The sequence below is a fragment of the Perca fluviatilis genome, chromosome 2 (assembly GCF_010015445.1).
Source record: "Perca fluviatilis chromosome 2, GENO_Pfluv_1.0, whole genome shotgun sequence".
In the NCBI taxonomy this organism is placed as follows: domain Eukaryota; kingdom Metazoa; phylum Chordata; class Actinopteri; order Perciformes; family Percidae; genus Perca; species Perca fluviatilis.
The window spans coordinates 22180217-22191540 of record NC_053113.1 but is presented as its reverse complement, the minus strand read 5'-3'; positions in this window follow the sequence as shown (position 1 = coordinate 22191540).

Genomic DNA, 11324 nt, shown 5'->3' with positions numbered 1-11324 from the left:
TTATACGGTCCTGTTTCGGTGTGTAAGAAAGCAATCAGGTGATGTTTATACCCACAGAAACATCAAGTATCTCTCCACCCCTAAACACACACACACACACACACACACACACAGTCATGCAGGCACGCACGCACGCACTGACGCACTCACGCACGCACGCACGCACCCTCACACACACACACACACACACACACACACACACACACACACACACACACACACACACACACACCGTACACACACACACACACACTCTGTCTCTGGCTCTAATAGGATGTTTACCCCACAGATGCCTAGCACCAAGGGCCAAGCTGACCTGTATCTGCAAAACTCCCAGTCCACCACAGTTTAAGAGTGATTATTTTGTGATATTTGAATTTAAGCTTCATCCCAGTTGCACAGACTTTGGAAAAAAAGTGAATGTTGACAATGTATATGGAAAACCTATATGTACTGCATCTGCTTGGTTCAGTTCTCTGCGACTCTATGACAAACATATTATGTGTTGTTATTTACTGTAGACACACAAACCTTTCTTGGCTTGTTTTGGGGAAATCTTGTTTGTTTCCAGTTGTTGTCAGTGTTAAGTAGTGACTGTCGGGAAGATGTGAGCTGTGAGCTGCAAAGATGATTTGAGTCATCTGGAGGAAGGCACTTCTCATCACCTGATATCAATAATCTGTTACAATAATCATGTAGAATAATGTATGTGTCCTAGAAAAGAGCATATAACTCACATCTGTTTATTTATGTATTCCTCCACTTCTCTGAAAATGATCACCATAAAAATATGTTTAACAAATCCCAGACACAGTGTTGTCACTATGTCTCCAACATCAGTGTTTCAGAGCTCAGCACGGCACAGGTCTTCCTCCAAGCAACAAACATTTACCTTTTCTTACCCACAACCACAGAGCTGTGTTGTGATTAATTGTAGGGATCATATAACATAAATAGGTGATGGAGTGAGACAACAGAAGCTGCAGAGATGAAAAAGAAGATGCTTTAGATCCAAACATATAGCTTTCCTGGGTCAGCCAGGAACCAAATCAGTTCACGAGTCCAAGATGTTCTGAATGCTGAGGGGAGACAAATTGTGAATTGTGATGGGAGTCATTTTTCACCTCAATTGTTCCCTGCAAAAAAGTGACAGAAAAGGCTGCAGTATTACTTACATGCAGCAGAATTTGTATGCTATTGACAGCAACAATACAAAACTGTTGACACAAAACAAGATTAGGCTTGCCTGTTTGTTTTTTCTTTTCTAAATCTTCGCTATTGTAAAAGGATGAAAAGCCCTTTGTATTTAAGCTTTTTTATTCAAGAGGTGATTTGCCCATGTGTTTAAACAACACCTTAGTTTTTATTCCTTTTATATCAGACAAATGGCCTGTAAATAGCCATTGGGGGCATATGGGGCTCCAGCCCGAATGTTTTCTGAAGAGTTTTTGGGATTTTAAAATTCCTTTGTTTTTGTTTTGTTTGTGTGTCATTTTCCTTAGTCTTTCTGACTGGACTGGCAAATCAACAGAGCAAACGCCCTGTTACTGGGAAAAAATATCGCCTTTCATTCTGTGAACTAAACCTATTTTTAGTAGAGTTCAAAGAGTTACAATTAGTAATGTTTACGCAAAATTCCTACCCTGCCTAAGTTATGTAAAAAACAAACATCAGACAATTGTTTGCCTCGTTTTAGGTGGCAATAGTGAGAATCCTCAACATCTGTTTTAGTTCTGGTTTCAGAATGACGAAAACAGTTGGAGAACCAATTATAATAATCACAATTACCATCTGTTTAGCCACATATTTACACAAATAAGCACAGTATTTTTTTTATTCATCTCTATTATATTGTTTGATAATATATAAGTCACACAGGTTTACACAAAGTTAAACTTGGAATTATATATTTTTTGCCACTTGGGGGAATCAGAAACAATTTGTGAATTATGATCTCCACCTCCTAAAGATGGAGATGATCATTTAAATGTTGCTTTTAAAAACAGTAACTCATTGTTTCTTGGGGGAGTTTGTGAGAATGATGTACTATATTTGAATGGGTGAGAAAGTTTAAGAAAAAAAAAATCTATGGATGGTAATGATATTGATATGTCACTCATAAAAGAAGTAACTGAATATGTTCTCAAACGATTTACCTATATATGTAACAAATCTTTTGAAACTGGTACTTTTCCTGATAAAATGAAAATAGCTGAAGTGGTTCCAATTTATAAATATTGGTGACAAGCATATTGTTGCAAATTATAGCTATTATACCTGTGTCTTTACTACCTCAATTTTCTAAAATACTTAAAGGGGTGATGGAATGCAAAACCGATTTTACCCTATCATAGTTGAATGAGGACAGTTCGGTGGGTAAATAGGACATACATAGAAGCTCAAAATCCCATTGACACCCCTTTACTATGAAAATCTCATATTTTGAAACTGCTGCTGAAAACGGGCGAATCCCAACAAAGCTGGAAGTTGACGTCAACCTCCCAAAAACCGGAACCTTTGTCAGCCCATGGGTGTATTAAGAGAACGGTCACGCCCCAACATTTACATAGGCTACACAACTGACCTGAGATCAGGTAGTCTTCTGAATCTAGCTAGGTCACGCAGATCTCTGCTATTCCATTACAAAATTCACTTCTGAAACTTTTTTATGCGAGAAATCAACCATATAAAGCTCAAATATGGGCCGCTTTATGAAAATGGATGGCTAATTGCAAATTTTCTCAGACTGTGTGTCGGAGTTTAGTGCCGGTGTTGGTGCTGCCTGGGTTGCTACATCGCCGCCCTGGCCGCAGTGTCAGCGAGCTTGTTACGCCCGCAATCTTTTACCGCAGCCCGCAGGTTCCAGTTAATCTTATAATGGGTATGTGTGTTGAGTTATTTAAACAAACAATCGGGGAAATAAACACCTCTTGTCCGCGAGTCTCATTGATAGAGCCGCGGTGAGATGGAGTCCATCAATGAGAGCTAGCTAGCCTCCTCCTAACTCTGACATTCACAAAAATACATTCAATTGAAATCCGAAATCGGACAAGTGTTAGCTAAGCTTTGTAAGACCTTGAGGAACCTGTAATATTCATGCCGTGACGAAATTCAAACTGTAAATATACTTTTAGTTATGCGAAAGTGAGCAAGCTGCGATATTTCCCCATTGTAATGAATGGGACATATAGCAAGCAGCTGCTCGTCCTACAAAGACGCCTTGCGTTCATAAAAATGCCTTAAAATCAAATCGGACACAACGGTTAGCTTTATAAGACATTGGGGAATGATGTTGTATAAGTGGCGTGACGAAATTCAAACTGTAAATATAATTTAGTTATGGCGACAGTGTAGCTAGCTAGCTGGGGTATTTCCCCATTGTAATGAATGGGACATATAGCAAGCAGCTGCTCGTCCTACAAAGATGCCTCGCGTTCATAAAAATGCCTTAAAATCAAATCGGACACAACGGTTAGCTTTATAAGACATTGGGGAATGATGTTGTATAAGTGGCGTGACGAAATTCAAACTGTAAATATAATTTAGTTATGGCAAAAGTGTAGCTAGCTAGCTGCGGTATTTCCCCATTGTCATGAATGGGACATATAGCAAGCAGCTGGTCGTCCTACAAATCATGATCATCATCATGATCATGATCATTATCATCATCATCATCATCATCATCATCATCATCATCAACAACAACAACAACACTGACATAGTACCACCTGATAATAGCAAACTTGTTAGCTAGCAGTTGCTCATTTTCACATCCAGCAGATACGGAGCAACATTATCATTCTTTTGGAGTCATATTTATTGTCATTTGACAATGTAAGTCGAGTATTTACTCTTCTTTTATCTCTGATTTTGGTCCCCACCAACTCATAAGGGTAATATCTCGCTCTTTAGCTGCCAAATACTCCACTATATTCACCTGTTGCTAAATTTGTCTGTCTGCTATTTTGTGCTGTGGGTAGTTTATCGGAGCTCTTTCACTGATAACAGCTGCGGCCCAAAACGACGTTGATGAGAGCAGGGAGACTGCCTTGAAGTGAATTAGGCAATGGTTATGGTTATGGTTATGGTTATGGTTATGGTTATGGTTAAGGTTATGGTTAGGGTTAAGGTTAGGGTTAGGGGTAGGTGCCTTGCTGCCTGGAAGGACCCGAGGTGGGCAAAAACCACCATCGAGCTGTAACGTTGCAGGCTAGAAAACCAAAACAATGAGCAGAAAGACACTGTAAAGCTCCTTGGAGCTGAGAGGAATTGCAGAATCGTATGATAATCGTTGGTGAAGGTTTATCACTCAGAGCGACCCCTTTCACATGCAAGTAGTCATGTGTGCCATTGTTTGAATTAAAATATTTATTATTTCTGAAAAAAAGATTTTATTATACCCCTGTTAAATTCTGCAAAGTCACAGAGTCATACACAAAATAGCAGTCAACATTTATTAGATGAAAACAAAGAATTGAATTACATCTACAAATACATGATATACACTTCAGGTTAGTGGGAAAGAGTGAATTCAAAAGTCAGAGCCATACTGCGTAAACATTGAACAGCGTGCCAGTGTGTCCAAAAACAATATTGATTTTGTTGTTACCTGGCGCTCAGGCCCTTATTGTGCTGTGGGTTCCAGCCCCCCAAATCAGCAGTGGGAGAAGTTAGAAAAAGCCACTTTTACAATAGTTTTTATTAGCAGTCAATTGATGATTTCAATTGACAACACGGGGAAATCAATTTTAAGTCTGTTTACACTTGACAGAGGTCACCTTTTGCAGATGTTGAACATTCAACATGTTTTTATGACCCATTAAGGCTCATATCCTGTCTCACCAATGCACATTTATGGCACCCTTAGCCTGAGCCACGATTGCAACTATAACTTAAACACTTGCACACTACTTAGCCTGTTAGGAGTTATGTGAAAAAATTCAATATAAAGGATTTGATTTGGCTATTCTTTATTAAAGGAACCCATTGCTGTCGTTGCTCCTGTCATGCCCATTCTTTTTCTGTTTTAGAATTAGTTTTTTAAAGACTTCAGTTGCAAACCACATCTAACCATTTCAAAAAAAGTGAAAAAAAAGAAATTCCACTGCAGTCAGAATTAATATTGAAATGTAACCTTGAGCATCGGACTTATTTTTAAGTTTTTAATTAGTGATCCAGGCGTGCTTTGCAACACATGACATTTGCTATGTGGCTTCATATTCTATGATGCGCTTCGGTTGAACTGAATAGATCTATACGTGGGGATGATGGTACCGTGTGTGTGGGGAAGCAGAATGTGTGTGTGTTTGGGGATATGAGGGGGACGTACAATGATGGCAGACATTTTGCTGGGTCATCAGGTCACTGAGCATTCATATTACATATACATCATTCTCTGAGTAAAAATGGCAAAGTGCTTAATGCCAAGCATTTCAATCACAAGCTGTGCAATGTGCTTGTGAAGCATTTATACCTCTTCGCGATACCAGCTACGTATCTTAAAATTTGAAAAAAGGCAGAGAAAAAAAAAAAAAAAAAAAAAAAAAAAAAAAAAAAAAAAAAAAAAAAAAAAAAAAAAAAAAAAAAAAAAAAAAAAAAAAAAAAAAAAAAATAAAAGGCAGGTGAAGGTGGTGGGGGGGCTTTTGTTTGCGTTGGTTTTTTGCAATACACCTTTTTTTGTGCATTTCAGTGGGCGACAAAAAAAAAAAGTTTTTTTTTTTTTGGAAGCATTAGGACTTGGGCTGTCAGGCCTGAATGAGAAGCCAACGAGGTTTGTAGAGATTTCCCACTACAGGATAGTACACCTACTATTGGGCTTCATCAAAACTAATGGAATTGTGTATGTTTTTACCATGACATACTTCATCCCTTCATAACCACGGTTGATCTCTAAGACTGTCATAACCTATTTCAGCTTCATAAGCAGATGTGTGATTGCAGTATGTACAGTAGGCAATGAAGTGTAAGATGAAATGCATGGCATAAACATTAAAGGGCAGCAATGTTAGACGTGTTCTGCAGGGCTGCAGGGCGATCAGTTAGAGTTATTTGTTTCTTAAAGAGCAGGTGTGATTCTATGTGCCCCGTGGACATGTGTAGAGATAAAGGGACACGTAAAAGCCTCGGGATTCATGACCAGGAATACAAACTAAATTTTTTTATTTAAACTTAAAACAAAAAGTAAGGAAATTTGTGTTTGGTGGATTATTTCTCTGTGGTAACAATGCTTTTTGGTGTGACCAGTGTGTGTGACCAGGCTGGTGACCAGCATGAGGAGGAGGTGCCAGGCTGTTGTGGCTGTGTATGGTTCTTCCGCACGCTAATGAGGCTCCTGTTTGTGAAATGAATAAATTGTTAAATTGCCAATATGTCTTGTTTCTTCAAACTTCAATCATCCAATCCACCAAAAACCAAACGAGTCAATGGCAGAATAAGCTGTTTGGCATTGGCAGAGAAGATTTAGCAAATTTTTCATGAGCGCAACCCACACACTATGCACTGCTGCTCATCCCACAAATGCATGTTCCTTACAAATGGGCCAACATTTGAAAGGGAAAGGGAATTATTGCCAAAAAGCTTTGTTACCACAGAGAAATAATCCACCAAACACAAATTTCCTTACTTTTTGTTTTAAGTTTATATATTGTTTTCCTACACAAACAACCTGGATTTAATGTTGATGTACTATTTTGCATGACCTTATATGATAGTAATTAACTGTAGGTGTGTAAACTCCATGTAGAGGGTCTTTGGCGAGTGCCCCTTCCTCTCAATAAGCAATTTGGAGGTTTCCACGGTCACAGGGGCATTACACATGTATTTTTGTCCTCAACTCAATATTCTCAAGTCACACTATGATATTGTCTTTCTTCTTTCTGCCATACAACCCACCTTTCAAAGGACTTCTGCCTGATTTAGCAGCCACTTAGCCTGAATAAGCAACAATGAAAGGGAAAGTAAATATGAAACCCTTTTTATAAGCTCAAAATCACCTCTCTCAATCTCTCAATTCACCTCGCTGCTCTGCTTGGCATGGTCATGTGTGGAATGAGCTTCAAAACAATTATGTAAGATGTAAAGTGACACCCAGCGACAAAATCCACAAGAGAACCCTGACCTATTGTTCTATTCGAGGGATTATACCTTTGGGGATACATTCAGCAACAATATCACAATACATATATTTATACATCTTTTATGGCTGCTTCCTGTGTGTGTGTTTGTGTGTCTAAATTTTTGGGAAAAAACATGGTGTTACAAAGACCAATCTCTGCTTTGCAGTGGTTATAATGACGGCTTGACAGCACTTGACTGCATATTGAAAAATCACAAAATGACAAGAGAAGGTGTCTCTAAAGTTGTTTATTAAGACGCTCACATGAATGTCTTGGAGCTGGAGGGTAGCAGAAATCTTTCTGTCTGCAGGGATGCTCAGAAGGTATACAAGACTTTGTCTCTCAGTAAGAACTCAATCTGACAGCAGTTCCCTGCAGACTATATGTTTTTAACACACAGCCATTAGAGGAGGAGGTTGCCCTAAAGCATGGATGTCAAAGCTTTTTGACATTGATGGACTGAAGCATATGGAAGAATGGGCCAGTGGGCAACAGACTGAAAAAGTCAAGTGGACTATTTCCTTTTATAAACAGGGATTCCAAGAATTGACATCTTCATAGTGTTGGAATGTTTCCCCAAATGATAGCTTTGATAATTTAATTAGGTAGAATATTAGTCACACATGCAATTGGACTGTTAAACTCAAATAAACATGCTGTTGCCATAAACATTAATTAAGGAAGTAGAAAATAAATAAAAAATAATAATCTGTGGTCTCGGAATATATACCGCTAAGTCTTCTATTCATAGAGCATAGCACATCAACCCACATGGTCACACACAAGACTTGGAATAAGCTGCAAATGTTTGCAAATGATGACAACAAAGCAAGATTAATTCAATTTTGAGTTTTAAGATTGAGGGAGCAACTCTAAGCATTGACCAATTGTATCAGCCACTTATTACATGTAGCTATTACAGAGAGAGACCAACAGAGAAATGCTGCATGCTTCAACCTGCTTCAGACGGTCAGTAACTGATGGATTGTGAACAATAAAAAGCATCAATCTGCTGTTTCATTATTACAGCTTGTAAATCATTGCAAATGTCTCAGATCTGGCATATGCTACACTGTAAGAGTTTACAATTCCAAAGTAGCAAAGATTCAAGGATGCCCCCAAGATAGTTGTAACAGCTAAACGTCTTCCAAGCGCAGAGCCTCGGCCAGTGATTGTGTTTGCTATACCTCTGTCCTCCACATGGTGTCACCGTGTCTAGACTGTGTAGTGATGTTCAGGCCAGGATCTGACACACATTGTTCGACCAAATCATAATATAGAATATAAACACTTATGGTGGATTCTTGGACACAATGGCATCTGCATGCCAAAATATTCTAATAAAAACCTTGACAAGGTTCTAAATTAAAAAACATTTTCCTATGAGCCAATGAGAAATAGTCCAGGCTTTGTAGTTGATTAATGTTTAATATAAGACTAAGTATGTCAGTTTAAACAATGTTTTTTGTCGTACAATGCCTACAGATCTGCTTTATTTTAAGTCCTCCACTGTGGAATGTTCCTCTGCGCAAGATGAAAACATGCATACTGTACAGTATTTCTAAATTATGTATTCATATATAACAAGCACAATGTTGCGCTGTAGATGTTCACACTCACATAATTCATAATTCAAACACTAATAGATGTAGTCATTCCCTAAAGTTAACCTTCCCTTTAAATGGTGCTGCATTAATATATGACATAGGGAGTACATAATAGTTTCTGCTTTGCTCCTAAATCTGCATTTGTCTTGCACGTTTTATGCATTGGGCCAATATGTTAACATTGATGAATTTGTTTAAGGTAAAGCTCTGCCAGCTCGCTCAGATAGATTGTTCAATAATTTACACACATTCCATTGCAAACATACCTTGTCTCTTCATGCATTCACCAGCTCTCCATGCTATTAAATGTCGGCCTCCAGCTTTGCTCTTTCTGTAAGACCAAATGCAAAGCAGGCCCTTGGTTTAGCAGTTAAATATTTTAGATAATACCATGCATAGTGCACGTTAAGAGCAGCTTCAAACACAACTTCAGCATTGCTGCTAAACTATTCAGTAGTGAAACGTATGACACATTTGTTCCCTTTCTTATGGTATATCTCAACACACACTCTGACACACAGGCTCACACACCCAACTTCCTTCATTATGCCCTTGTACTGATATGTTTACTGTGGTTGTTCTCTGATTTCCATACCTGCACCTTTGAGTTCCTGGCTGCTAGTAACAACGCAGTTCATCGCGGTGCCATATGCTCTGACAAGAGGATCAATCAGAGCTAATGAAGCCTGGGAGGAGGTGAGGGAAAGCAAAGAGGGATGGAGCCAAAGAGGAAGTGAATTGGAGAGCAAGTTTGGGGCGGGTGAGTGTTTGGGGTTGCCAGTGCCAAGGGAGTTAAGAGAGGATTAAGAAAAATGATACTTCCTCCTTACCTTCTCACTCCATGCAAGGAAGAACTAATTCCTCCTTCCACAGTTATGACATCTGAAAAGGTATTTTATTTTGCATCTGATGACCATGGCCTGACACACATTATGGACTATGAGCTGCTGTTGCTGATTTGGACTGAGGCATTTTGTATGAGCGTCTACACTGACCCCTCATATCTGCTATCGTGAACTGTTGGGAATGGGCAAATCTATTATTTACATCATGTATTTACATTTTACAATCTCTACTTCTTTAGATTCAAGCCACAGTTCACATGTGATGCCTATTTATTTTTTAGTCTGCAAGAAGAATACCAAAAATAACATATTCCCACAGTGATACAGGAACCAGAGTTCAGTTTATTTCATATGGAAATCTCTTTACTGATGAATATTAAATTGTACTTAGAACATACATAATACTATTTGTATTCATCCTGCAGTCCACCTTAGCAGTAGAAGCCACAATGTGATCATTCTAATGGATCATCTGTTAAAGCGCCAATGAAGAGCCTATTATGTTGTGTTAACATTATGCAAATCTAATGTCTAATGATGTACACTATGTAACACACGTCTTCTTCCAAGCACTTGTAACAATGAATGTGCCAAGAAGCTTTATTAATGTGTGAATAATCTAAGATGGTACAGTCAACTGAATGGATTTCAGCAGAGCCAATAAAGGTGAAGGGAGGGGGCTCTGCTTTGATCAATAATGGTGTCACATCAGGAGGAGAAATAATTACACATGCCACGGATCTGAACCACGAGGGGCTTATCCACACGCAGGATCTACACAGCGGTAATGCCCAAGGACCTGAATTTTTACAATTAACATCACCATCACTTCGTAATCACAGATGAGATTAGCACTGCTACCTTGGGAGCAAGTGTGAGCGTGGCCCAGAACTTGTATCCCATAGCCAAATCCCAAGCTTCTCATTATTGCAGCCTCACTCCTTGATATGTTCCATAATCTGCTATCATTGGCTCCCCGGCTGGTCGAGGCTGGTAAAAGAAGTGTCTCCCAGCCATCTCGCTGTGCCTCTGCGATTCTGCAGTGGGGTGGGGGGGACATGCAGGAACAAGGGGGGCTGCAGAGTCATAAATCTCCCAAACTCAATGCAGGAAGTACATGTAGACGCTGATGTAGAAAGCTGCTTCTGTCGCTCCTCCCCCCACCTATCATGGTCTCTCTATCTTTCTCTCTCTTTGCTCTCACTCCATTACTCCTCTTCTGTTATGTCATGTCTACATTCAATTTTCTCTATGCCTAATAACATCTCAATGTCAAGTAGGCTATCCATCCATCTGTCTCTGTCTGCACTGTGTGTCCTCTTATGTGCACACTCTTCCCTATCGCAGTAACCGAAAATAATTTCAAATAGGGGGGATAAATGAGCCAACACGCTCCATTCTGCTGTTAAACTTTATGAATTTGTTTTACTTTTGACCAATGCCTAATGAGCAAACTGCTCATTATTATGGGCAGTGTGAGGCAATTCACGCTAAATTCAGATTAGTCAGGAGGCATCATTTAATGTCTATTATGAACTGCAGTTGCAATTCATGTAGGGAATTGAGTGAAAGTGACACCAAACCCGATTTGTAGACGACATCTGAGGAGAAATGATGGGTCAAAATGTCCCTTTGCTCCTGTTATCTTTACCTAACGGGTTTTCCTCTGCACTTCACGCTTCTCTCTTACTTATTTGTTACTTCCTTCCTCTTCTGCTCTTTCTTTGTCTTGCTCTGCATGTTTTTTCCCCTAAAGA